At 42.2% G+C, this 27,399-nt stretch overlaps 1 protein-coding gene across 1 annotated transcript in view; it reads right to left on the bottom strand.

Annotated features, from left to right (window-relative positions):
* Focad (focadhesin) overlaps nucleotides 1–27,126 on the bottom strand; it is a 321,997-nt gene extending 294,871 nt beyond the window's left edge. Inside the window, exon 1 of the mRNA NM_001427695.1 lies at nucleotides 27,082–27,126. The gene's annotated coding sequence lies outside the window, so the exon portion shown is untranslated. The remainder of the gene's footprint in view (nucleotides 1–27,081) is intronic.
* Nucleotides 27,127–27,399: the final 273 nt, after the last annotated feature.

The raw sequence follows: 27,399 nt of genomic DNA, 5'->3' as shown, positions 1-27,399 counted from the left end.
TGGTAAGGTGAGGTCCAGCTTGTCTCCACTAGGTCATCTTCATGTGAATCCGGTGGTTATACGGTTTTGTTCTAGGGATATTTCATTTTTTTAATAATGGTTTTAGCTGACATTCATGGAGAGAATGAATCCTTAGAACTGTGCCACTAGTGAAAGGAAATCCTGTCTAGAGTATGTTTCTTTACAAACCTGTGTCACACCATCCTTTGGGCCCTCTGCTGGAAAAGTAGAATCAAGTCTCAAATAATGCCTTTTAAATTGTATCCTCCAGTATTATAGATGTAGGACAGTACTGTATCATACCTCTGTGGATGTAAAATAGCTTGTACCTACTTTATGATATGTAGTAGTGACCGTGCTAGTAGTAGTGACAGAGCTGTTTTTAATGATGTTGCTCAGAATGTTTTCTTTCCAGATGATGATTGAGAAGCTAATTTAAAAAAAAAATGGTGCCAGGTACCACAAGAGTAACAGAACTGTGCTGTTTTCTCGGGTTTTGTTTTTTTACTTTTTTTTTTTTAATGGAGTGTGCTGGATGTCTCTACAATTTTGTTCAGATGACTGCAGAACCTGGAAAAGCTGTTGCTGCTGTTGATGCATAACACACTGCTATTATTGGTCTTTTTATATAAATATAAATATATATATACAGATATATAATTTGAATTTTTTGAAACTTTAGCTGTGCTGTCAACTCTGGAAAAAAGTATCCCCGTTTACTGTGTTGAGTTGGCACTGTACAGAAATTAACAGCCATATTGGTCTAGAAATGTTGAACTTAAGTTTTTTCCATTTGTACAGGGGTAACACACTGTATTAAATATGTAAGGTCTTATCTACGTGGGTTTGATTACAAAAACTAATAAAGTATTCTCTAAATTTAAAAAAAAAAAAGAAAGAGATGTCTAATCGAGAGGCAAAGTGATAAACCAGAGAAATATTATCTCTTTCATGAGATCCTGAGAGCAGAGAGAAAAGAGGAGCTATGACAGAGAAAAGTACAGAGAGGGAGAGGTGGAGATGGAGCAGGAGGGGGAGGGGAGGGGGAAGAGAAAGTCTGGAGAGGGAGTGCGGAGCCCTTTTTACTTCCAGAGTTTTACAGAGAGAACAAGCTAGATACAGGTAAAGACAGAAGGGGAGCCAGGGACTGAGACTGAGGCAGGAGAGTAGAAGTGATTACTAGAGTTGTTTTGAGGTCAATCAGGTCAATTATGTGAGAAACAGAACAAAGCCACTTTGACACAGCTTTGAGCCTTTGAGAAATCTTGAGGCTGAGTGGAACTAGCCAGAGTTCAGAAAGAACTAGGAAGGGGTGAACAGCAAGTATCAGAGACTGAAAACATTCAAGGCTTAGATTAGATTGTACGGAGGGAAGCTAAAAGCTTCTTGGACTAGGCGTAGGTTAGCGGACAGACGCAGTCAAAGTCCGATGACAATTATATCTGGAGAATAAAAAATACTTCTAGCAAGCTGTGCATCGTCTTTGAGTTTCTTAGAGCGGCAGGAACAAGACTCAGTAGGAAATTTTCACTCAGTCTTTCTGTGAGACACGCATTAGTGTTCCTTTCCTTATAGGCACAAGTGGAATACAAGTTTAAAGGAACAAAATGCCCTCAAGTTCCAGAGCAGATGAAGACCCAATTTCACCTAAATTCAAGGCAAAGTTAGTCTACTGCTTTATCGTTGTTTCTTGTTAACTTTTCAAAATAACAAAATTTGCTTAGATAGGGTTATTTCGCTACTCAGTATGTTTTAACTGTTTTATTTTTTCACCAAGAACAAATTTACTTTTAGTAATGCAAAAGTCTATAGAAGGCTTTAAATACAATTTTTAGTTACTGTGTATTCTTCTAGAAAATAAAATTTCAAGTAGAATTGGTAAAGTGTGTTAAAAACAAAGCCTGCGGTAGTTCTGGGGATTTGTTCACTATCGTTATTCCTTTTTTTTTTTTTTTTTTAACTTGAGTATTTCTTATATACATTTCGAGTGTTATTCCCTTTCCCGGTATCCGAGCAAACATCCCCCTCCCCCCTACCCCCTCCCCTTCCTTATGGGTGTTCCCCTCCCGACCCTCCCCCCATTGCCGCCCTCCCCCCACCAGTCTAGTTCACTGGGGGTTCAGTCTTAGCAGGACCCAGGGCTTCTCCTTCCACTGGTGCTCTTACTAGGATATTCATTGCTACCTATGAGGTCAGAGTCCACGGTCAGTCCATGTATAGTCTTTGGGTAGTGGCTTAGTCCCTGGAAGCTCTGGTTGCTTGGCATTGTTGTACATATGGGGTCTCGAGCCCCTTCAAGATCTTCCAGTTCTTTCTCTGATTCCTTCAACAGGGGTCCTATTCTCAGTTCAGTGGTTTGCTGCTGGCATTCGCCTCTGTATTTGCTGTATTCTGGCTGTGTCTCTCGGGAGCAATCTACATCCGGCTCCGGTCTGCCTGCACTTCTTTGCTTCATCCATCTTGTCTAATTGGGTTGCTGTATATGTATGGGCCACATGTAGGGCAGGCTCTGAATGGGTGTTCCTTCAGTCTCTGTTTTAATCTTTGCCTCTCTCTTCCCTGCCAAGGGTATTCTTGGTCCCCTTTTAAAGAAAGAGTGAAGCATTCACATTTTGATCATCCGTCTTGAGTTTCATTTGTTCTAGGCATCTAGGGTAATTCAAGCATTTGGGCTAATAGCCACTTATCAATGAGTGCATACCATGTATGTCTTTCTGTGATTGGGTTAGCTCACTCAGGATGATGTTTTCCAGTTCCAACCATTTGCCTACGAATTTCATAAAGTCGTTGTTTTTGATAGCTGAGTAATATTCCATTGTGTAGATGTACCACATTTTCTGTATCCATTCCTCTGTTGAAGGGCATCTGGGTTCTTTCCAGCTTCTGGCTATTATAAATAAGGCTGCAATGAACATAGTGGAGCACGTGCCTTTTCTATATGTTGGGGCATCTTTTGGGTATATGCCCAAGAGAGGTATAGCTGGATCCTCAGGCAGTTCAATGTTCAATTTTCTGAGGATCCTCCAGACTGATTTCCAGAATGGTTGTACCAGTTTGCAATCCCACCAACAATGGAGGAGTGTTCCTCTTTCTCCACATCCTCGCCAGCATCTGTTGTCCCCTGATTTTTTGATCATAGCCATTCTCACTGGTGTGAGGTGAAATCTCAGGGTTGTTTTGATTTGCATTTCCCTTATGACTAAAGATGTTGAACATTTCTTTAGGTGTTTCTCAGCCATTTGGCATTCCTCAGCTGTGAATTCTTTGTTTAGCTCTGAACCCCATTTTTTAATAGGGTTATTTGTTTCCCTGCGGTCTAACTTCTTGAGTTCTTTGTATATTTTGGATATAAGGCCTCTATCTGTTGTAGGATTGGTAAAGATCTTTTCCCAATCTGTTGGTTGCCGTTTTGTCCTAACCACAGTGTCCTTTGCCTTACAGAAGCTTTGCAGTTTTATGAGATCCCATTTGTCAATTCTTGATCTTAGAGCGTAATCCATTGGTGTTTTGTTCAGGAAATTTTTTCCAGTGCCCATGTGTTCCAGATGCTTCCCTAGTTTTTCTTCTATTAGTTTGAGTGTGTCTGGTTTGATGTGGAGGTCCTTGATCCACTTGGACTTAAGCTTTGTACAGGGTGATAAGCATGGATCGATCGACATTCTTCTACATGTTGCCCTCCAGTTGAACCAGCACCATTTGCTGAAAATGCTATCTTTTTTCCATTGGATGGTTTTGGCTCCTTTGTGAAAAATCAAGTGACCATAGGTGTGTGGGTTCATTTCTGGGTCTTCAATTCTATTCCATTGGTCTATCTGTCTGTCTCTGTACCAATACCATGCAGTTTTTATCACTATTGCTCTGTAATACTGCTTGAGTTCAGGGATAGTGATTCCCCCTGAAGTCCTTTTATTGTTGAGGATAGCTTTAGCTATCCTGGGTTTTTTGTTATTCCAGATGAATTTGCAAATTGTTCTGTCTAACTCTTTGAAGAATTGGATTGGTATTTTGATGGGGATTGCATTGAATCTGTAGATTGCTTTTGGTAAAATGGCCATTTTTACTATATTAATCCTGCCGATCCATGAGCATGGGAGATCTTTCCATCTTCTGAGGTCTTCTTCAATTTCCTTCTTCAGTGTCTTGAAGTTCTTATTGTACAGATCTTTTACTTGCTTTGTTAAAGTCACACCGAGGTACTTTATATTATTTGGGTCTATTATGAAGGGTGTCGTTTCCCTAATTTCTTTCTCGGCTTGTTTCTCTTTTGTATAGAGGAAGACTACTGATTTATTTGAGTTAATTTTATACCCAGCCACTTTGCTGAAGTTGTCTGTCAGCTTTAGTAGTTCTCCGGTGGAACTTTTGGGATCACTTAAATATACTATCATATCATCTGCAAATAGTAATATTTTGACTTCTTCTTTTCCAATCTGTATCCCCTTGACCTCCTTTTGTTGTCTGATTGCCCTGGCTACAACTTCAAGAACTATATTGAATAAGTAGGGAGAGAGTGGGCAGCCTTGTCTAGTCCCTGATTTTAGTGGGATTGCTTCAAGTTTCTCTCCATTTAGTTTAATGTTAGCAACTGGTTTGCTGTATATGGCTCTACTATGTTCAGGTATGGGCCTTGAATTCCTATTCTTTCCAGGACTTTTATCATGAAGGGGTGTTGAATTTTGTCAAATGCTTTCTCAGCGTCTAATGAAATGATCATGTGGTTTTGTTCTTTCAGTTTGTTTATATAATGGATCACGTTGATGGTTTTCCATATATTAAACCATCCCTGCATGCCTGGGATGAAGCCTACTTGGTCATGGTGGATGATTGTTTTGATGTGCTCTTTAATTCGGTTTCCCAGAATTATGTTGAGTATTTTTGCGTCGATATTCATAAGGGAAATTGGTCTGAAGTTTTCTTTGTTTGTTGTGTCTTTGTGTGGTTTATGTATAAGAGAAATTGTGGCTTCGTAGAAGGTATTCGGTAGTGATCCATCTGTTTCAATTTTGTGGAATAGTTTGGATAATATTGGTATGAGGTCTTCTATGAAGGTTTGATAGAATTCTGCACTAAACCCGTCTGGACCTGGGCTCTTTTTGGTTGGGAGACCTTTAATGACTGCTTCTATTTCCTTAGGAATTATGGGGTTGTTTAACTGGTTTATCTGTTCCTGATTTAACTTCGATACCTGGTATCTGTCTAGGAAATTGTCCATTTCCTGAAGATTTTCACGTTTTGTTGAATATAGGTTTTTATAGTAAGATCTGATGATTTTTTGAATTTCCTCTGAATCTGTGGTTATGTCTCCCTTTTCATTTCTGATTTTGTTAATTTGGACGCACTCTCTCTGTCCTCTCATTAGTCTGGCTAAGGGTTTATCTATCTTGTTGATTTTCTCAAAGAACCAACTTTTGGTTCTGTTGATTCTTTCTATGGTCCTTTTTGTTTCTACTTGGTTGATTTCCGCTCTGAGTTTGATTATTTCCTGCCTTCTACTCCTCCTGGGTGTATTTGCTTCTTTTTGTTCTAGAGCTTTTAGGTGTGCTGTCAAGCTGCTGACATATGCTCTTTCCTGTTTCTTTCTGCAGACACTCAGCGCTATGAGTTTTCCTCTTAGCACAGCTTTCATTGTGTCCCATAAGTTTGGGTATGTTGTACCTTTATTTTCATTAAATTCTAAAAAGTTTTTAATTTCTTTCTTTATTTCTTCCTTGACCAGGTTATCATTGAGTAGAGCATTGTTCAATTTCCAAGTATATGTGGGCATTCTTCCTTGATTGTTATTGAAGACCAGTTTTAGGCCGTGGTGGTCCGATAGCACGCATGGGATTATTTCTATCTTTCTGTACTTGTTGAGGCCCATCTTTTGACCAATTATATGGTCAATTTTGGAGAAAGTACCATGAGGAGCTGAGAAGAAGGTATATCCTTTTGCTTTAGGATAGAATGTTCTATAAATATCCGTAAAGTCCATTTGGCTCATGACTTCTCTTAGTCTGTCTACATCTCTGTTTAATTTCTGTTTCCATGATCTGTCCATTGATGAGAGTGGGGTGTTGAAATCTCCCACTATTATTGTGTGAGGTGCAATGTGTGTTTTGAGCTTTAGTAAGGTTTCTTTTACATATGTAGGTGCCCTTGTATTTGGGGCATAGATATTTAGGATTGAGAGTTCATCTTGATGGATTTTTCCTTTGATGAATATGAAGTGTCCTTCCTTATCTTTTTTGATGACTTTTAGTTGAAAATTGATTTTATTTGATATTAGAATGGCTACTCCAGCTTGCTTCTTCTGACCATTTGCTTGGAAAATTGTTTTCCAGCCTTTCACTCTGAGGTAATGTCTGTCTTTGTCTCTGAGGTGTGTTTCCTGTAGGCAGCAGAATGCAGGGTCCTCGTTGCGTATCCAGTTTGTTAATCTATGTCTTTTTATTGGGGAGTTGAGGCCATTGATGTTGAGAGATATTAAGGAATAGTGATTATTGCTTCCCGTTATATTCATTTTTGGATGTGAGGTTATGTTTGTGTGCTTTCATTCTCTTTGTTTTGTTGCCAAGACGATTAGTTTCTTGCTTCTTCTAGGGTATAGCTTGCCTCCTTATGTTGGGCTTTACTATTTATTATCCTTTGTAGTGCTGGATTTGTAGAAAGATATTGTGTAAATTTGGTTTTGTCATGGAATATCTTGGTTTCTCCATCTATGTTAATTGAGAGTTTTGCAGGATACAGTAACCTGGGCTGGCATTTGTGTTCTCTTAGGGTCTGTATGACATCAGTCCAGGATCTTCTGGCCTTCATAGTTTCTGGCGAGAAGTCTGGTGTGATTCTGATAGGTCTGCCTTTATATGTTACTTGACCTTTTTCCCTTACTGCTTTTAATATTCTTCCTTTATTTTGTGCGTTTGGTGTTTTGACTATTATGTGATGGGAGGTGTTTCTTTTCTGGTCCAATCTATTTGGAGTTCTGTAGGCTTCTTGTATGCCTATGGGTATCTCTTTTGTTAGGTTAGGGAAGTTTTCTTCTATGATTTTGTTGAAGATATTTACTGGTCCTTTGAGCTGGGAGTCTTCACTCTCTTCTATACCTATTATCCTTAGGTTTGATCTTCTCAGTGAGTCCTGGATTTCCTGTATGTTTTGGACCAGTAGCTTTTTCCGCTTTACATTATCTTTGACAGTTGAGTCAATGATTTCTATGGAATCTTCTGCTCCTGAGATTCTCTCTTCCATCTCTTGTATTCTGTTGGTGAAGCTTGTATCTACAGCTCCTTGTCTCTTCTTTTGGTTTTCTATATCCAGGGTTGTTTCCATGTGTTCTTTCTTGATTGCTTCTATTTCCATTTTTAATTCCTTCAACTGTTTGATTGTGTTTTCCTGGAATTCTTTCAGGGATTTTTGCGATTCCTCTCTGTAGGCTTCTACTTGTTCTCTAAGGGAGTTCTTCACGTCTTTCTTGAAGTCCTCCAGCATCATGATCAAAAATGATTTTGGAACTAGATCTTGCTTTTCTGGTGTGTTTGGATATTCCATGTTTGTTTCGGTGGGAGAATTGGACTCCGATGGTGCCATGTAGTCTTGGTTTCTGTTGCTTGGGTTCCTGCGCTTGCCTCTGGCCATCAGCTTATCTCTAGTGTTACTTTGTTCTGCTATTTCTGACAGTGGCTAGACTGTCCTATAAGCCTATGTGTCAGGAGTGCTGTAGACCTGTTTTCCTCTCTTTCAGTCAGTTATGGGGACAGAGTGTTCTGCTTTCGGGCGTGTAGTTTTTCCTCTCTACCGGTCTTCAGCTGTTCCTGTGGGCCTGTGTCTTGAGTTCACCAGGCAGCTTTCTTGCAGCAGAAAAGTTGGTCTTACCTGTGGTCCCGAGGCTCAAGTTCGCTCGTGCGGTGCTGCCCACGGGCTCTCTGCAGCGGCAGCAACCAGGAAGACCTGTGCTGCCCCTTCCGGGAGCTTCAGTGCACCAGGGTTCCAGATGGCGTTTGGTGTTTTCCTCTGGCGTCCAAGATGTGTGCACAGAGAGCAGTCTCTTCTGGTTTCCCAGGCTTGTCTGCCTCTCTGAAGGTTTAGCTCTCCCTCCCACGGGATTTGGGTGCAGAGAACTGTTTATCCGGTCTGTTTCCCTCAGGTTCTCAGGCAGGGGTCCTGCCGCTCCTGGGCCCTCCCCCACGGGAGCCCAGAGGCCTTATACAGTTTCCTCTTGGGCCAGGGATGTGGGCAGGGGTGGGCAGTGTTGGTGGTCTCTTCCGCTCTGCAGCCTCAGGAGTGCCCACCTGACCAGGCAGTGAGGCCTCTTTCCCAAGGGGTCTGGGAGCAGAGAGCTGCTGCGGGCCGGGATCCGCGGGACCTCCGGCAAACACAGGACGTGCCTGGTCCTAGATGAACTCTGCCTCTGTGTGTCCCGATCTCACCAGGCAGCTCTCTTGCAGCAGACAAGTTGGTCTTACCTGTGGTCCCGAGGCTCAAGTTTGCTCGCGGGGTGCTGCCCACGGGCTCTCTGCGGCGGCAGCAACCAGGAAGACCGGGCCAGTCTAATTTTACCAAATAGATTTAATTGGCTTTAAGACCATTTGAAAACATTTAATTTTCAAAGAGAAACACAACCAGCATAATTTTTCAGTCTCTTGATTATTCCTCACATCAAAATAAGGCCTGAATCCTGTAGACCAATTACCAGCTTAATGGCAATATTTTTCTTGATTGCTACAAAGTGACCAATCAACCTCATTTGTCATTTCTCATAAAATTAAATTATTAAATCATGCCGAACAGAAAAGTTATAGCTTAGTAGTTTTAACTGGCATCCTTAGTTGACTAAAAGCAGACCAAATCAAAAGCTGAACTTCATAGTAAAATTTCTCTATTGTTAACATGATCGATGTATCCCAAAATGAGACCCAGAGAATATCACACAAGTGCGGCACAAAATAACAATAATCACAAAGGGAAGAGATCATAGACAGAACCACCCTGCAAGGCTGAAAAGCTTGGCTTGGGCTATGAGCACCTGTTGGTCTCGGCACCTCTATCAGGTGGTTCACAGCCATCTATAACTCCAGCTCAAAATTGTTCAGGAGGCTCACACTACACTTTACAATAAAACTCAACTCCCTTCCACAACCCAAAGGTCTAATGTGATCCAGTCTCCTCAGAGTACTTCACCTTACTGGACTTCAGCTCGCTCCTTCAACCCCTCGAACACTTCCCCGCCTGAGGCTGAAATCCTCTCGATCCCAAGCGCTCTTGCCCATTGGTTCAATCAGCTAACTCGTCTTCTCCTTCCCATCTCCCTGAGCCTCCACTACCCTGCTATAGCACCCTAATCTCAAGAAAGTTCACACTGTAATTTTGATCATGTAAATTAAAAGTTAACTATGGTTTCTTAGGCCCTTTTCAACTATAGAATCGTGTGTGTGTGTGTGTGTGTGTGTGTGTGTGTGTGTGTGTGAGTTGTTTGGGTTTTTGTTGTTGCTGCTGTTACTGGGGGGTTTTTTTTGGTTTTTTTGTTTTGTTTTTCTTTTTGTTTTTGTTTTTTTTTTTGTTTTGTTTTTTTCTTTTCTTGAAAGTTCTCACTCTGTAGCCTTGGCTGGTGTGGAACTCGGTATATAGACCAGCTTGGCCAATACCTCACAGAGACCTACCTGTCTCTGCCTCTCCTGTACTGAGATTAAAGATGCACACCACCAGACCCAGCCCATTTTCTTTCATAAGAGCATTCTCATTGAAATAAATAGGTGAGAGCAACTATTCACCTAAGTGCTGACTCAGACGCTACCACACCAAGATAGCTTCACTTCCACTAATGAGTGCTGACTGGCAGGTAACCACGAAATGTTGAAAGCACAGCTCAATTGAACGGGGAAATGTGTGCACAGATTAGTTTAGGTACATAAACCCAGGGTTTGGAAGAAACAGTGGAATGTTTGGAAAGAAACAAATGTCCAAAAGCACGATCACGTAGAAGAAGTGACTGCATGTTCTTCCTTAGTTTTTGCAGCTACCTCAGGGCTTAACCTACAACTTGACATTGTATTGCAGGCAAAGAGAAAGTGTGTACTCGGCGTAGAGGAGACAAACTGCAGAGGTAGGCTCAGTCTCTAACGCCCCTTCAAGCTCCTCAAGGCATGGAGGACTTAGAATTGTGAAGGGGACATTTCCCTCTGAGTAGCAACTGCATGTGCTTAGCCTCTAGATGCCAATTAGAAAGTGGCTGAGGAGGAGGAGTTCTCCCCAAAGCTTCTGAATAATTATCCTGCACTTCTGAGTCTCTTGAGTTTCTGTATCTTATTCATCATTACAGAGCTATTCATACAAGCAGCTAGTAAATGTCTGTTGAATACCATGTTTAAGATAGTATCTAATATAAAATAAGGTCAAAAATGTCTGAATCAGGAACACCTAATTATAACGCAAAGTGAAAAATAAGAGCAGAAAGTGAAAGCACAAAGTGACAAATGAGAGAAGTTTTATCTTTTAATATTTACATTTTTGTTCTTGTGTGTATATGCATACATGCATACACAGGTGCGTAAGGAGGCAAAAAGGGCAGCAGGTGTCTTCCTCCATTACTCTCTGCCTGTTTCTCTAAGGCAGTTTCTCCTTGAACCCAGGGCTCAAGTCTTAGCTGGTCTAGAAGCTGGCAAAGCCCAGCTACCCCGCTCAGTGGGGATTACAGACGTGTGTGTGGAACGCTCATGACAGCGGAGCAAACACTCTTCACCAGGGAGCCCTCTCTCCAGTTCTGACAATTTACCCCTTCCTCACTAATTAAAGCTCAAAATCAAATTGATAGAAAACAGAGTAAAACAATAGAATTTCAAATAATTTTACTTCCACATTATGTAGTATGCTGAATTCAGCTACCAACACATTTAAGGTTGGTAAATAATTGGTTCGTTTATACCTTATTCAAATCTTTCCTTTTAATTCAGCGAGTAACTTTTGTACAGGTTGTACAAGGTGAACTTTAGTCAACTATAAAGATTAAATGAGCAAAATTCTGAGATTTTATTAAATACATTGTTTTTCATTTGGGTGCACTCTTTAAAAATTCGAAACACATGCAAGAGCTTGCAAACTTGTTTCACTGTTCGCAGCTGAACCTGATCGAGAAGGGAAATGAGTCTGTTACGTGAATGCATCATAAGTTTTACATGAATGCTGCAGTTGACAGCTATCGTTTATCACAGCCAAGCTCTTAATCCGCTCTACATCACAGCCCTTCAAAAGAGCAGAGCAGTGCTCGCTGTATTTCCCACTGGGGTAAAAGGTATTTTAAACATATAATTACCCAAAGCAGTAACACTTACTAATCTTTTCTAAAACAGCTAGCATTTTTCCTGGCCAGATTTGTTGGTAGGATTCTTGATACCCTGATACTAACGTTCTGGATCATTCTGGGCAGGAAATCCTGTGTTAAGTAGTTCTGCATTAACAGAGATAACCAGCAGCATCAAGAATTAGAAGAGGGGGGCTGGGGATTTAGCTCAGTGGTAGAGCGCTTACCTAGGAAGCACAAGGCCCTGGGTTCGGTCCCCAGCTCCGAAAAAAAAAAAAAAAAAAAAAAAAAAAAAAAAAAAAAGAACCAAAAAAAAAAGAATTAGAAGAGGATCCTGGAAGGAAATGCTCAAATCCAACCTGTAAAGGACATGCTGTTGAATGCCTCTGGGTGAAGTTAATTTAGGTTCACTCGTGGTTTAGGGTTTTGCTTGGTGTTTTGTGTTTGCCTATCTGGCACCAGGGTGAACCTTGGGTCTCCAGCATGTCAAGCATGTATTCCATTACTCACATCACCAACGCTCACATCCCTTACAGTGAGCCTGCTCTATAAAATGGTCCTGTGTGGCTTCCAGAGAGATGCACCTGTGTGGTGAGGGATGAACACCAGCCAGATTAACAAAACTAGCTCTGGTGATCAATGGAGTCACAGAGATCAGATAGATTGCCCTCACATCCTCTGATTCTTCTGATCTGGGAGAAGTGGAAATGCTATTGTTGTTTCTTGAGGCAGAGTCTCACCATCAAACCCTGGCTGGTTTGGAAGTAACTATGTAGACAGGCTGGCCTGCCTCTGCCTCCCCAATGATGGGATTAAACATTAGGCCACTAGCCCAGTTCTCAAAATCTTAAACACTTACCTTCTTAGAGGAATTTAATTTCATAAGTGTTTAAGCCAAAACACACTATCTTAACATATGTAGTCTTTTTTTTTTTTTTGGTTCATTTTTTCGGAGCTGGGGACCGAACCCAGGGCCTTGCGCTTGCTAGGCAAGCGCTCTACCACTGAGCTAAATCCCCAACCCAACATATGTAGTCTTAAAGGAACTTTTTAGCCTACTAGAAGTAAAAACCTAATGTGCTCCCACCCACAGAGCCCTCCTTGTTACTTAGCCTCTCTTGATCTGTGGATTATAGCTTGGTTATGATTACTTAATAGCTAATATCCACTTATTTATAAGTGAGTACATATCATGTTTATCTTTATGGGTCTGAGATGCCTCACTTGGGATTTTTTTTTTCTAGTTCCATCCATTTGCCTGTAACTTTTAGGATGCTATTTTTTTAACAGCTGAGTAATACTCCATTGTATAGATGTATGATATTTTCTTCATCCATTCTTCAGTTGAGGGATATCTGGGTTGTTTCCAGTTTATGACTATTATGAATAATAGAGTTTGCAGGTAGACCGGAGAGTGGATGGGGAGGACAACAGGAGGGGCCAGTTGTAGGAGGGATGGGAGGAGAGAGCACAGGAGAGATGACTAGAATTGGAAGGAATTGAGGGGTGATGTAGCAACCTAGTGGAATCTTCCTAGAATCCATGAGGGTGACCCTAGTGAGGACTCCTAGTAATGGAGGAGGGTGATCCTAGGGAGGACACTAGTTAAGAGAGGAGAGAAAGCCTGGACCAGCCATCTTCTGGAACCAGGTAAGGTTTCCAGCAGAGAGAATGGGACACCAACCCAGTCACAAAACCTTCGAGCTACTGAAAAGAAAAGTATACAGATTTAAGGTTTAAAATATAAAATTAAAAGAGTAAGTTTCTAAACACTGTCCAGACAGGGCAGAGCCTGCCCTACAGCCAAGACTGACAGGCCATAAAGATACAGAAGGGCACCTCCCCCAGCTTACTCAGAGTCACACCTTAACCAGATGTCCTTCAAAGCCTGATACGCCCCAGTCAGCACGTACTCTTCTGCTGTGCTGTAATCTCACTGCCATGTTTGAATGAGCCAATCACTTATAGCCGCGCCAGAAATTAGCCAATTGTGTGTAACCGTGCCAAACCCCCTAGCCTTCCCTATATAAACCCCTGACTTTTGAGTTTCGGGGTTGACACCTCTGTCTCCTGCGCAGGATACGTGTCGACCCGGAGATCCCCGTAATAGATCTCCATAATAAACCTCGCCTTTGCTTATTACATCCAAAATGGTCTCTCTGTGTCTGGGGTCCACGATTTCCCGAGACTTTAGAAAGGGTCTCTCTTCGGGGATCTTTCATTTGGGGGCTCGTCCGGGATCGGTGTTTCCTGGGGCACACCATCCTGAGACTCGAGCTAGGATCTTTCACTACAATCTGTCCTGCCTGCAAGAACGTACCAGGGCATTAGTGGCTCAGAGCTTGTGAGGGGGGCCAACCAATGACTGGTCTAGCTTGAGGCACATGTCCAACAGAAAGTGCCTGGATGACCAGGAACTGGACTCCGGATAGCCCAGAGAAGCAAACATAACTAGGGGAAATCAAGAGTACAGTGGAGTCCTAATCCTGCTACACTCATAGGGATCTCTGTCAGAGAAGCTTTGTTCAGCAACTGATGGGAGCAGATGCAGAGACCCACAGCCAAACATTAGGGGGAGCTCAGGGAACCCCAAGGAAGTGGGAAGGTGTACAGGAGAGCCAGTGGGGTAGAGGACACCAGGAGAACAAAACCCACAGAACCAACTAAGCAGGACTCCTCGGGATTAAGTCACAGAGTCAGCTAAGCTCACAGAGACTGAAGCTGCAGTCATGGAGACTTCTTCCGCTCTAGATCCTCAGCATATGCATTGTGGTTGTGTAGGTTGGAGTTTTTGTGGGCCTCCTAACAATGCAAGTGGGAGTGTCTTTGACTCCTTTATCTGCTCTTTGGGGCCCTACTTTCCTCCTGCTGGGTTGCTTTGTCCAGCCTTCATATAAAGGTTTGTTCCTTGTCTTATTGTGTCTTGTTATACTGTGTTCAGTTGGCATCCCTGGGAGGCCTGCTCTTTTCTGAAAGGAAATGAAGGAGCATGGATCTGGGGAAGGAGGAGGGGACTGGGAGGAAACTGGGAGCAGTGGATGGAAGGGAGGCTATAGTTGGGATGTGCTGTATAAAAAAAGAATAAATAAGAAATTTTAAAATGTGAAAAAGTGAAGTAAAAGACTAATTAGATGAGGACTAGATGAAAGTCCAGAATAGGCCAAAACCTAAACCACTCCAAGAGAGTGTGCTAGCTGCTCCTAAGGGCTTGGTTTGGTGTCCTTCATCAATCCGCTGTAACCATGCAGCAGCAAGTTCTTGAGTTCTACTCGCCTCCCATTTCAAGAGAAGCAAGAATATTAAAAGCCCAAGAACTGTAGAGGTTTTTCTTTTCCTGTCTACTGCAACGCTAAGTGCGTCCCCAAGACATGGAGTCTGCACATAGCCCCTGTGACACTGTGACAATTCTTTCTGATTGCTAAATAAAGATGCCAATGTCCAAAACAGCCAATAGCTGCGCCAAAGAGACATGGGTGGAGTTTAGGTTTAGCTGGGCTTGGGGAAGAGGAGTACCACAAGGAAGAAAAAGAAAGCGCAGGAGAAGCAGCCATGGGTTCAGAGTCTAGAGAGCTTGACCCCGAGCAAGGGGTGACCAATTGGAGATAGGAGCAGCCCAGATGAAACAGCAAGTCATGACTCAGGACTGTGGCTAGGAAAGTAGATTCTAACAACATGGAAGGTAGGCAGCTGCACAGCTGCTCTTGTGTAAATATAAAGGCTGAGTGTGTTTCTTATCCAGGAATTCAATGAACAAGGCCAGGTAGAAGCCTCAGGCCTAGGACTTAAATAATCTCAACAACAAATACCAAGCAAGTTTAGTGCGAAAGCATTGCTAATTAAAAGGTAATTAGGGGCAGGAGATCTCCAGGACACATACGGTAGGAGACCCAACTCCTGACATCGTGCTCAGACATGCACATCCTCCACATGTACAGTAAGCAGTACCACAAGTAGACCTTCCCCAAACCCCGAAATCCCCAGGAAATAAAGATGTGTACATTTACAGGGGTGCAGGGGCGGGGGGATTGGTTTTTGAGATAGGTTTATATATTCTTTTGTATTTTGTGCTGGAATTAAAGGTATGTGCTATCACAACTGGCTGGATAAATGTAATTTTTAAATAGAAAGGAAGGCTTGCAGGGCTGGGGAGATGATTCAGTGAGTAAAACACTTGACATCCAAACCAGAAAACTTGAGTTTGAATCCCCTGAACCCAAGGAAAAGTTGGATGCAAAGGGCCAGAGAGACAGCTTAGTGCTTCAGACATCAGTTGGTCCATGCTGGGCAGCTCACAACTACTCCAGCTTCAAGGGATCTGACTCTGTCTCTGGACCCCTCTGGCCCCTGCACTCATGTGTACATACCCCAAAACAGACACACACACTACACACATACTCCTTAAATAGAAATAAACCTTTTAGAAAGAAAGAAGGAAGGAAGAAGGAAGAAGGAAGAAGGAAGGAAGGAAGGAAGGAAGGAAGGAAGGAAGGAAGGAAGGAAGGAAGGAAGGGCAAGGCAAGGCAAAGCTGGACACAATAGTTCAAGCATCTGATCCCAGAGCTTCACTACCCAATAAAACGAGAACAGGAGACAGGACACTCCTCAAGTCACAGACCAAGTAGCCTGGGATCCACAGCATCCAACAGGGAGAAAGGCCCTCTCTCAAACAAGGTGGAAGAGGACTGACACCCAAGGATGTCCTCTGACACACACACAGATCATATATACATACGACATGTGAAAGAAATGCTTACAACAGACCAAAAATAGAGAAAAGGACAAAGTAAATATGCAAAGTACATAAAGAGGTTATTTCTGAATAAGAGGATGATGGGGGATTACATTCTATTACATTTGTTATTATATTTGCTATGTTAATTTTTCCTTACAGTAGGCATACATTTTTTAATTAAAATGGAGTTATTAATTAAATTCAAATAAAAACTTAATATAAATTATTTTACTCTCAATTAAAATCCGTGAAAGCCATGGTCTCTATCATCTACTTAAGAGGCAGTTTCATCACATCACCAAGGCTAAGAAACAAGTCTCACTGGATCAAATTATACCACTTACTAAATACTATTTAACGGGAAAGTCCAACCTTTGAGTTATTAGAAGCTATAACAGTCCTGCCGTATTCCAAAGTAATCTAATGGAATTTCATTTGGTTCTAAACTGTTTGTCAGGAGATTAATCATCTGCCTCTGAAAAAAAATAATAAGTGTTCCTTCAGTGTGTTCAACATCCTCTATTGGTTTTAATCAGTATAGGGTACAAGGCTGGCAAACTTCAACACAAAGATTACATTTGTATTTATTTTCCAGTACACATACAACATAATATCTATAGAGCCAAAGCCCCCCCCCCATTGGTAGGTAAAAGGAAAGTCTATTTTAGCATCTGTCAAAAATAAAGGTCTTTTGTGAACTGAAGAGGTAGCCCAGTGGTTAGAGTGCATACCACACTCTACAGGACCCAAGTTCAGTTCCCAACACCCATATCAGGCAGCTCACAACCATGTGTATGTAACTCCAGCTCTAAGAGGACCTAACACCTGCAGCCTCAGTGGGCACCCACATATCCATGCATGCATGTGTACACACACACACTCCTACAGAAAAAAAATGGGCAAATGTATGATGGGTTATGGTAGGTAAATTCTAAAGCTAGCACAGAATTGACAAAATAATCTGGTGAAACTAAGTTTCCTTACTGCACTCCTTATTCATGTTGCATTTAAATTTTTCCACAGTAAGATGCTTTAAAGAACAAGGAAAATGGGCCTGGCCCTGGTGGTGGGAGTGCAAACTTGTACAGCCACTATGGAAATCAATATGGTGGTTCTTCACAAAACTGGGAATCAATCTACCTCAAGACCCAGCTGTAACATTCTTGGGCACATACCCAAAGGTCACTCTACCCTACCACAAAGACATTTGCAGTTTTACTCATAATAGCCAATAATTGGAAACAATGTAGATGTCCCTCAGCCAAAGAATCAATAAATAAATGTAGTAATCTGCACAATAGAGTCCTACTCAGCTGTTAAAAAATTAACAAAGTAACGACATGAGATTTGCAGGCAAATCTAGAGGGAAAAAAATGCATCCTGAGTGAGGTAGCCCAGACCCAGAAAGAAAAGTATTGTATGTATTCACTTATATAATGTACATTAGCTATTAAGTAAATGATAATTGAGCTAAAATCCACGAAGTCAGCCAAGTTAGATAAAGAGGACTCCAGGGGGATGCACAGATCTCCCTGGGAAGGAGAAATAGGATAGATTTTGCAGATGGACTGGGGGTCTGGTGGAGACAGGACAGAGAGGGATCAGATGAGGTAAGGGATAGAGGGAGAATACTGGGAGAGACAGCTGGATTTGGGGAGAACTTGGGAGGTGATGTAGAAACCTAGTTCAGTGGAAACTTCCTGGGATCTATGAGGGTGATCCTAGCGAAGACTCCTAGTAATAGAAGATATAGAGTCTGAACTGCCCATCTCTTGTGGGCTTCCAGTGGTGGGACTGGGTTGCACTGGGTAGAATCATTGGCTGAGGGAGTCCTGTGGAGATCCCTAAACAACCAAGGTTGATACTAGGACAACACTGACAGCAGGGCCTCCATTGCCAAGGACAGCATCCACGTGGCTCATCAAATGAAGAGAGGTCAAGTCGGTGTCTGCATGGAGCTTTCACTAAGTTCTAGTCTCTTTGGTGCTCTAAAGGCTACAGAAAGAAAATCCTGGACACCAACCCAGCCACAAATCCTTTGGCCTGCAATCTGTCTTGCCTACAAAATGTGCTACGGAAATGGTGGCACAGAACTTGGGGGAATGGCCAACCAATGTCTGACTTAACTGAGCCCCATGCCTGACACAGCCTGGATGGCCAGGTGACAGAGCCTGGATATTCAGAGACCTAAGGTAGAACCAAACACATCTGGCCAAAAAAAGGGGGAGGAGGGGAAGAAGAATTGATTCTTAAGGATAGCCTGCTATATGTGCAAATCAGTGCCTTGTCCAGCCATCATCAAAGAAGCTTCCTCCAGCAGCAGATGGGAGTGAATACAGAAATTCACAGCAGGGCATTATGCAGACTCTATCTTGGAGTCCATTGGATCCCTCACCTCAGAACTGGAAAAATCCCATGGAAGGAGCAGAAAGATTGTACAAATCAGAGAAGATGGAGGACACCAGGAGAACATGGCCTACTGAATCAACTAAGGAGGGAGTATACGGGCTCACAGAAGCAACAAGCACAAGGCCTACAGGGGTCTGCACAAGGTTCTCAGCATCTATATTGTGGCTGTTAGCTTGAGGTTTCTGTGGGACTCCTAACAGTGGGAGGTGGTGTGTCTCTGATCTTGTGCCTGCTTCTCAGATCCTTTACTCCTGTTGGGTTGCCTTGTCCAGCTTCCATGTGAGGGCTTTGACTTGTCTTAATGTATTTTGTTTTTGTCATTTAGTTATTTTCTCTTAGAGGCCTGGTCTTTTCTGAGGAAGAATGGATCCAGGAGAGAGAAAATATGGGGGGAGTTAGGAGTAGGGTGAATTATACAAGAGAAGAATCTATTTAGAATTTATAAAAAGAAAAAGAAAAATACAGACAAAAAAAAAAAAGAAAGAAAGAAATAAAATGGCCTAGTATGGTGGCACACCTTTAATCCCAGCCGGGAAGGGAAGGGAAGGGGAGGGAAGGGGGGAGGGGAGGGAAGGGGGGAGGGGAGGGGAGGGAAGGGAAGGAGAGGGAAGGGGAGGGGAGGGGAGGGGAGGGGAGGGAAGGGAAGGGAAGGGAAGGGAAGGGAAGGGAAGGGAAGGGAAGGGAAGGGAAGGGAAGGGAAGGGAAGGGGAAGCAAGATAGATCAGCAGGCAAAGGTGCTTACCACCAAGCCTGACAATCTGAGTTTAATGCAAGGAAAGGATCCCAAAAGTTGTTCTCTGATGTCTATATTCATGTTGTGATATGCATATGCAGCCTACCACACACACACACACACACACGTGCACATACACACAAAGACTAAAATGGGTAAAATAAGCAACTAAAAATGATAAGATTTCAATATCCATTGTTTAAAAAAATTATAATCATGTATCACGCATCTGTATGAATGAAGATTTCATTAATGGTATCTAACAGAAGCAAAATGAGGCACTGAAGAAATTATAAATTTTATTCAGAATCATTCGTTTTGAATGTTATGCTTATTACCATAACCTCCTGGTCTGAATTGATTTATAAGATGATTATGCCATACATTAAAATTCTAAATACTTTTATTTTGAATAGCAAAACATCTCTCAACTGATATTTTCAATTCGTTCCTTTTAGTAGACAGATTTATGCATTTAAAAAATATTTGGGGGTTGGGGATTTAGCTCAGTGGTAGAGCGCTTGCCTAGGAAGTGCAAGGCCCTGGGTTCGGTCCCCAGCCCCGGAAAAAAAGAAAAAAAAAATATTTGAAATTTTTCTGCATTATACTGTAGCCCTTTCATGTCAACCACTTGAGTTTTGCTTTTGTATCATTGTTGTTGTTGTTGTTGTTGTTGTTGTTGTTGTTGTTGTTGTTGTTGTTATTGTATTGGCTGGCTGATGGTAGCTGAGATAAAGTCTTGAGTAGCTCAGGCTAGCCTGGATCTCTCAAATAGCTTAGGATGACCTCAAACTTCTGATGCTTGTACCGCTACCTCCTGAGTTCTGGGACACTCCATCCCCATTATGTCACTCTGGGGATCTAGCCGTGTCTCCACATGTGGCAGGCAAGAGCTCTATCAGCTGAGCCACGGCCTACCCACCTGCTTTGCTTCTGTTTTGACTTGGTTTGCTTTCTGTACTGCTGCAGAATCAAAGTATTCTCCTACTGTGCCACAGGCCTAGCCTTCAGCTTCGCCATAAACATGATTGACGTAGAACATGAAGTGAAGTCTCTGAGTCTCTGCTCTGGGCCAAGCGCAAGAATCCAATGCACTGAAAGACCATATTTTTCCTATAAAAGATAAAGAGCCTTGGTGTAGAATCCTGCCTAGCAGACCTTAAAAAAATAATAATGAAAATTCAAATTAGAACATGGATTACCAAGGTATTTGCTACAGGAAGCCAATGTCCTCTCGTGGCAGCTCACAGTTCAGGGCTTTTCCATAAGACATGGAAGAGAAACCTGGGCCTTCCAAAAGGTCCCATACATGCACCTACATATATTTAATACAAAAATTCCTAGATGTTCGCCGTGTGCCAGGCATGACAGGAGGCACTGGGAGACAGACGCTCCTGCCCCGCTAGATGACAGTCACTGGAGAGAAGACAGGAAGCAGGAAAATACTAAGTCACAAGGACCTGTGAAATGACTGCTATGCTTAATGTAACCAAGGACAAGGGATGACACTGGTAAAGGGTTCCAGTCTTATACAGGGTGGGAAAGAAAGGTCTGACAGAGCTGACACTTCTCCCAAGGCTTAAAGGAGGCAATAGTGTCAGAAGAGAATTCCAGGAGAGGGGAAAAAAGCAGACCAGAAAAAAAAAATGGTGAGAATATGCTCATATGACTGAGAAACAAGCTCATCTGAAAATAATTGACTGAGGGAGAACTACAGTAAAGTGGCCAAAATTAGGTCAGATCATAGCATAGTCTTTTAGGCAGCTATAAAGACAGACTCTGTCCTTTTGGGGAGTAGCAAGAAAAAACACCATTAGAGGATTTCAGGTAAAAAAAAAGAAATCTAACTCACACTTTAAAAAAAGAAAAACTACTCTGGCTGTTGTGCTGACAGTGTTGCAGGCAGAAAGAACAAAAGACATTACTAGTAAGATAATGAGGCAACCCCTATAATCCCAGATTGGGAAGCTGGAAGATGGCCATGAATTCAAGCCCAGCCTAGGGTATGTAGATATATTTTGTCTCAAAGCACAAGAAAGGTGAAAGCTATGGTGGCCTGAGAATACAGCTCAGTGGTAGAATGCTCACCTAACATTGGAGATGCCCTAGAAAAAAGAGGGACTAGAAGGGAAAGGGAAAAGGAGGAAGGAGAGGGGAAGAGAGTGGGCCATGGTCTTAAATGCCATTCATCCTAGCAATAACTTTACAAAGTGACTGCTACCTGAGCCATTTCAAAAGCAAGCTAGTTCTTCATCTCTATCCACTAAATTTGAAGACTGTTGGGTAAACTGTGTGTGTGTGTGTGTGTGTGTGTGTGTGTGTGTGTGTGTGTGTGTGTGTCTGTCTGTGTGCACGCACCACAGTAGTGTAGGTGCCTGTGGGGACCAGAAGAAGGCATCAGGTCCACTGGAACTGGAGTTTTATGCAGTTGTGAGGCATCCAATGTAGATGCGGAAACTAAACTGAAGTCCTCTGTAAGAGCAGTAAGTTCTCCTAGCCACTGAGCCATTTCTCCTGCCCTGTGATAGTCTACTATTAACTTCAAGCCTAGATGTGTGGCAGTTTAAGATGTGAACTCTTTTTTTTTTTTTTTCTTTTTCTTTTTTTCGGAGCTGGGGACCGAACCCAGGGCCTTGCGCTTCCTAGGCAAGTGCTCTACCACTGAGCTAAATCCCCAACCCCCAAGATGTGAACTCTTAACCGCTGCTCCAGTGACCATGCCTGCCTGCTGCCACACTTACCCACTATACTGGTGATGGTCCTTTACCCCTCTGGAACCATAAGCCAAAATGAAACACTTCCTTCTTTAAGATGGACATAGTATTTTATCATAGCAATAGGAAATTAACACACTAATACACAAACACACACATGCGTGCACACACACATACACCCCTCACATACATAATAATTAACAATTAAAAATGAGAGCATTCAAGAGGCTAAGGCAGAACTTTTGCTATAAATCTGAGTTACATATCAAGATCCAAACTCTAAATAAATGAATGAATGAATGAATGAATGAGGCCAATGAGTGCCTTAGCATTAAAACATTTGCTACCAAGTCTGACCACGTGAGTTCAAACCACAAAATCCATAATAGCAGAGAGCCAACTCCAGCAAATTATTCTCCCACCTCCATATATGTACCCTCATTTACATAAAATGAGTAAATTAGTAAATAAATACAATGTAATACAATGACTTAAGGAAACAATTGGACAAATGAAGTAGTTTTTGCCCTAAAATGTCTTTTCTTTTTCTTAAAACAGTGCTATACAAGCTTTGTAACAGAAACAATAATGACTTGATGGGCTAACATTTGTCCAGAGGGAATTTCCTCAAAACCTAAAATCATTGGAATTTCAAAGCCAGTAACAAGAGTTCAGGGAAACTCTGCCACCTAAAAGCTAAATTGTGTGTGTGTGTGTGTGTGTGTGTGTGTGTGTGTGTGTGTGTGTTGTACATGTGCATATGTGTAGGAGATATGTACCTGTTCATGTGACTGTATGTAAATGTGTATGCAGGTGTGTGCATGCATGTACTCATGTGTGAAGGTCAGAGGTCCATAGTGGGCATCATCCTTGATCATTCTTTGCCTTGTTTTTTGAAGCAGGATCTTACTGAAAAACTCAGCAACTTGGCACAAGATCACACCAGCTTTTATGTGGGTGCTGGAGATCCAAATTCATGTCTTCAGACACGTCACGGCCTGAGCCAGCCTTCCAAACACTTTAAAGATGTCTTCCTCCCACCAAACACTCTTCCTTCCTTCACAACAATTTGGACTCCAATACCAATCAATAAATGTTCTCGCATCCTTGATTCTTCATAAGAATCCCCTATTTCCACAACCTGGTGAAAACTAAGCAAACATTCCATCTTTGGAGGCCCAAATCAAAGAAGAATAAACCTTCTGAACTTCAAGTGCAGGAAAGGTGCTTCCCCATCGCTTACTCTGAGAGGGTAACACCAAGTATCCCTCATGTTCTCTTCCCCATGGCTTACTCTGAGAGGGTAACATCCAAGTATCCCTCATGTTCTCTGACCACTACCACCAGGTAGATAAAACTTCAGAAACCAAGATCACATGCCTCTCTCTTCTCCACCTCCCCTCCCTCATAAGTCATCAGCTGTATCAATGTCCAGGTGAGGTACACACCATTCTCCTTCCATATCAGCTAAGCCCTACATCCCATCAGTACCCTAAAAGCTTAACTTATAATATCCTTATAATGACGTTATAGCTCAATAATGCATTGTAAACTGAAAATATGTTCAAAAGCCTTTAATCAGAAGATGGAAAGATGGCTCAGTGGCTAAGAGCACTGGCTGCTCTTCCAGAGGACCTCGGTTTAATTTCTAGCTCCCACATGGTAGCTTACAACTGTCTGTAACTCCAGTTCCAGGGAATCCAGTGCTTTCTTCTAGCCTCCTTGGGCACTGCACATGCCACACTTGATCACAAGGATAAAGACCCCATAGCGTAGAGTGTACAGTTGCTAAACCATGATGATCAATAAGCTAGATATATTAAATGGACTGTATGTATGTATGTGTGCACATAGATGCACATGTATGGGTATGCATGTATATGAGCCTATGTTCATGTGTAGGTAGAGGTCAAAGAGATCCTCAGTTATCATCCCTCAGATATTCTATATGCTTTGTTTGAGACAGGGTTTTTTAGTGACCAGAAATTGGCCAAGTAGGCTAGGCAGGCTGGCAGGCCACCAAGACTTAGTGATCTCCTTGTCTTCACCTTCCCTTAATTAGGATTATGACCACAGGCCACCACACCCAAATTCCTTTTAAACACAGGTTCTGCAGATCAAAAGGAGGGTCTCCAGATGGCAATACACACTCTACCAACACAGCACTTTTTTAATTGAATTGTTTTTACTCTTACCTTTTTTTTTGGCATGTGCATTTGCACACACACACACACACACACACACACACACGGCATATTTATAGGTAATATGTGGGTATGGGTATATGTACACTGTATGGACAACAAAAGTTAACACCAACTGATTTCCTCAATTGCCCTCCATTTTATTTAATGAGGAAGAGTTCCTTGCTGAAACCATAGCTGATCAATTCCAGCTCTGTATAGCTGGTACAACTATGTAGCTTGCCCCAGGGATCTTCTAAGCTCTTGAATACTGCAATTGAAGGCACCCATTTATTTAGCATTTACATGGGGGGCTAAGAAATCCACTTATCATAGCAAGCCCTTGATCCACTGAACTAAACAGGGTCTCATTATGCAGCATGAGCTAGCCTGGAGTTTACTTTGTAGACCTCAAACTCATAGAAGACACCTGTCTTTCCCTCACAATTACTCGTCATGCTGATTCTTCTTAATTGCATTTTTGATGTACAATATTATTGACTTACAGTAAGATTTTTGGGCTATAACTCTTCCTAAGTTAATGGGTCTGTACAATCAGAATACTCAGATACCTAGAGAGACAACTCAGCAGTTAAGAGTGCACAATGCTCTTCTAGCATACTCAAGTTGGGCTCCCAGCACTCACATCAGGTGACTCACAACTGCCTATAATTCCAAGATTCAAAGGATCTGATACCTCTAGCTCTCACAGACGTCTGGGCTCGTGTAAATACACATGATAACAATAATATTAACAATAATAATAATACATTTTTATTGCACAAGATATTGATTTCAATCCCAGCAAGGTATAAACCAGAAAGGGGTAGCACTTGCCTTAATTTCAGCACTGGGTAGGTTGAGGCAAGAAAATCAGAAGTTCAAGGCCATTCTCAGCTATACAAATAATAAAACAATAAAACAAACAAATACATGCATACTCTGATTCTGGCTGAATTATGAAAATATAAATTAGCAAAATAATAAAAAAATGCCATTGTATTACTTTCAATGTGACTTGAAACAGATTAAAAAAGTATTTTTTTACACACTTTAAAATGTTTTAATCTAGTGTTTGAAATGAATGGGATTTACATTTTGAAAAAGCTTGAAATAATTTAAATAGAGGAAACTGACAAATAACACTTGTCCTATTAGCTTAGCATTTTTTATTTCCCATGATGGAAATGGTACACATAAGTTCCGCTCAATTTACTGCTATTTATAAGTTACAATATACTTCTAAAGCTAACTGTATTTTATATGAGAGAGCTCAAGATAGTATACTTACTCCTAATAGTGATTGTAATAGATTTACACTCCTGACATTAATTCAACTAACAGTTTATGGACAACGTCAAGTATCACGTCACAAGGCTCAGAATATCAAAATAATCACCTTTAAAATCATTTTGTACTAGAAAAGGGTGATCTGTACTATTTGTAAATACCATTAACCAATCACCATATGAAAAATCTAGTACATCTATACAGGTTACTTTTGAGTTATCAGGCCTCAATTAGAACCACCAAGCAATTAAAACCCTCCAAATGGTAACATGGTACAGTGTTTAATTATGTTTAATTTAAAAAAATAAGAAAAATATGGACAAGGAAGAAATGGTAACTGTTAATAAGATTACCTTGGAAAGTAAATAATGTGGTTGTTTTGGCTATCTCTTATCACCAAAGCAAGTCAAGAGGTTTGAAAATTGCATTCTTGTCCTGTTATCTCTATGGAGTATCTTTATATGTAGCTAAAAAATTCACGATTACTACACTTCAAAATTTAGATGAGTCATGGCACTTTCTTTGAAGAAACTGGATGTCAATCAAAATTGTAACCATGCACTTGCTAGCTAGTCAAGTGTCTGTGAATAGAAACACTTGTCACTGAAACATAAAACACACAATCATAAATGACGTCATGTGTTTTTTATTTAGTTGGTTCCCAACTGCTAACATAGTTCAATACATCTGCTGTATGCCCATCTCTCCTTGAACATTCCAAAATTACCAAATACTTGTAATCTCACCCCGTTACTTTTCCAATAGGAAGCCCATCTATGGGTGGTCTTCAGTGACACAGTTAACTAGGATTATCCCTCAGAGTCACTATGTTTTAGGGTTTATTAGGAGAAAAAAAAAAGCAAAACTTTGAATGAGGTACGAGGGAGGACCTCTTTTGCATCTAAATCTAGATCCTGAAAATGAACAACAACAGCAAAAAAAAAAAAGAAAAAGTCCATCTCAAATCTTGTCAATTCAGACACTTGCACTGACATATTAAATGCAAGCAAAGGCAGGGAATATTCACCAAGGAACTCATTTTAAAAGTTTGCAATGAATGAATTGATGACTGTATAATGGAGAGGTTGGTTTCACTGAATCCAAAACTACAAACAAGGGGTCAAGGCACCATGGCTGAATCAAACTCAGAGTAAATCCTACACAACCGCAGGTGTCTACAAACATCCACCTAGCCCCACAAATAAACTCTTCAGAGCCAGAGACCTGAGTCAGAAAAGCAGGCCCTGCTCACCCAAGAGCCTTTGCATTAAAGTGGACAAAAACTGCCTGAGTCCCGGGGAATAGACAGTTACCCCCAGGCCAGACAGGAAGACACCAGAATCCCTTGCGCTGCCCCGGACCAGAGACCGGGGTTGGGGGGGTGGGGACAGGACAACTGCAACCTGAGTCAGGTAAGCTAGATGGATCATGCCAGCCCCTCCGGCTACCAAGCCCCTCCACTGCCAGTCGGCCCTGGAGACGTAAACCAGAGAACCACTCAAAGCCAGATCCTCCGGAGCCGGACGCTTCGAAGGGCCAGCAGAAGGAGCAGCAGGTCAAATGCCCAGTCCGCCGCCCGCGTCGTCCCGGCCCTGACACTACATGCCCCGCCACCGGCCTGCACCCCAGCCCACATCCTCCGGCTTCGGTCTCCCTCGCCCCCATAGCTGCGGCTGCAGCCGGACCCGAAGCGACGACTGCCCACCCGGCAGCGGCTGGTGGACCGACAGCCACGCCGCATGGCTTACCTCACTTCTGCCACAGGCGCAGCCCGTTCCCCAGCCTGACCTGGCCCGCGGACCGCCTCCACCACCGGGAGGCGGGGCCTTCCAGAAACAGCCAATAAAAATTCTACTCCGATAGCCAGTCCCGCCTCCTCGGCTGGGACGCCGGCCCCCTCAAGCGCATGCGCGGCTAGGCCTTGGTGGCTCATTGCGGCTAGATGTTGGCAGTGTAACTCTATCCCAGCCGTGTTAGGCGCACTGGTGCACACTGAGCTTCGCTGACTTTGTGGAGTGTGAAAGCAAAGGATCCTGTCTGGAGATGCCACTGAACAGAACCATGGA

The sequence above is a fragment of the Rattus norvegicus genome, chromosome 5, assembly GCF_036323735.1.
Source record: "Rattus norvegicus strain BN/NHsdMcwi chromosome 5, GRCr8, whole genome shotgun sequence".
Lineage (NCBI taxonomy): Eukaryota > Metazoa > Chordata > Mammalia > Rodentia > Muridae > Rattus > Rattus norvegicus.
The sequence above is the reverse complement of the archived record's forward strand: the minus strand, read 5'-3'. Positions and strand labels throughout refer to the sequence as shown.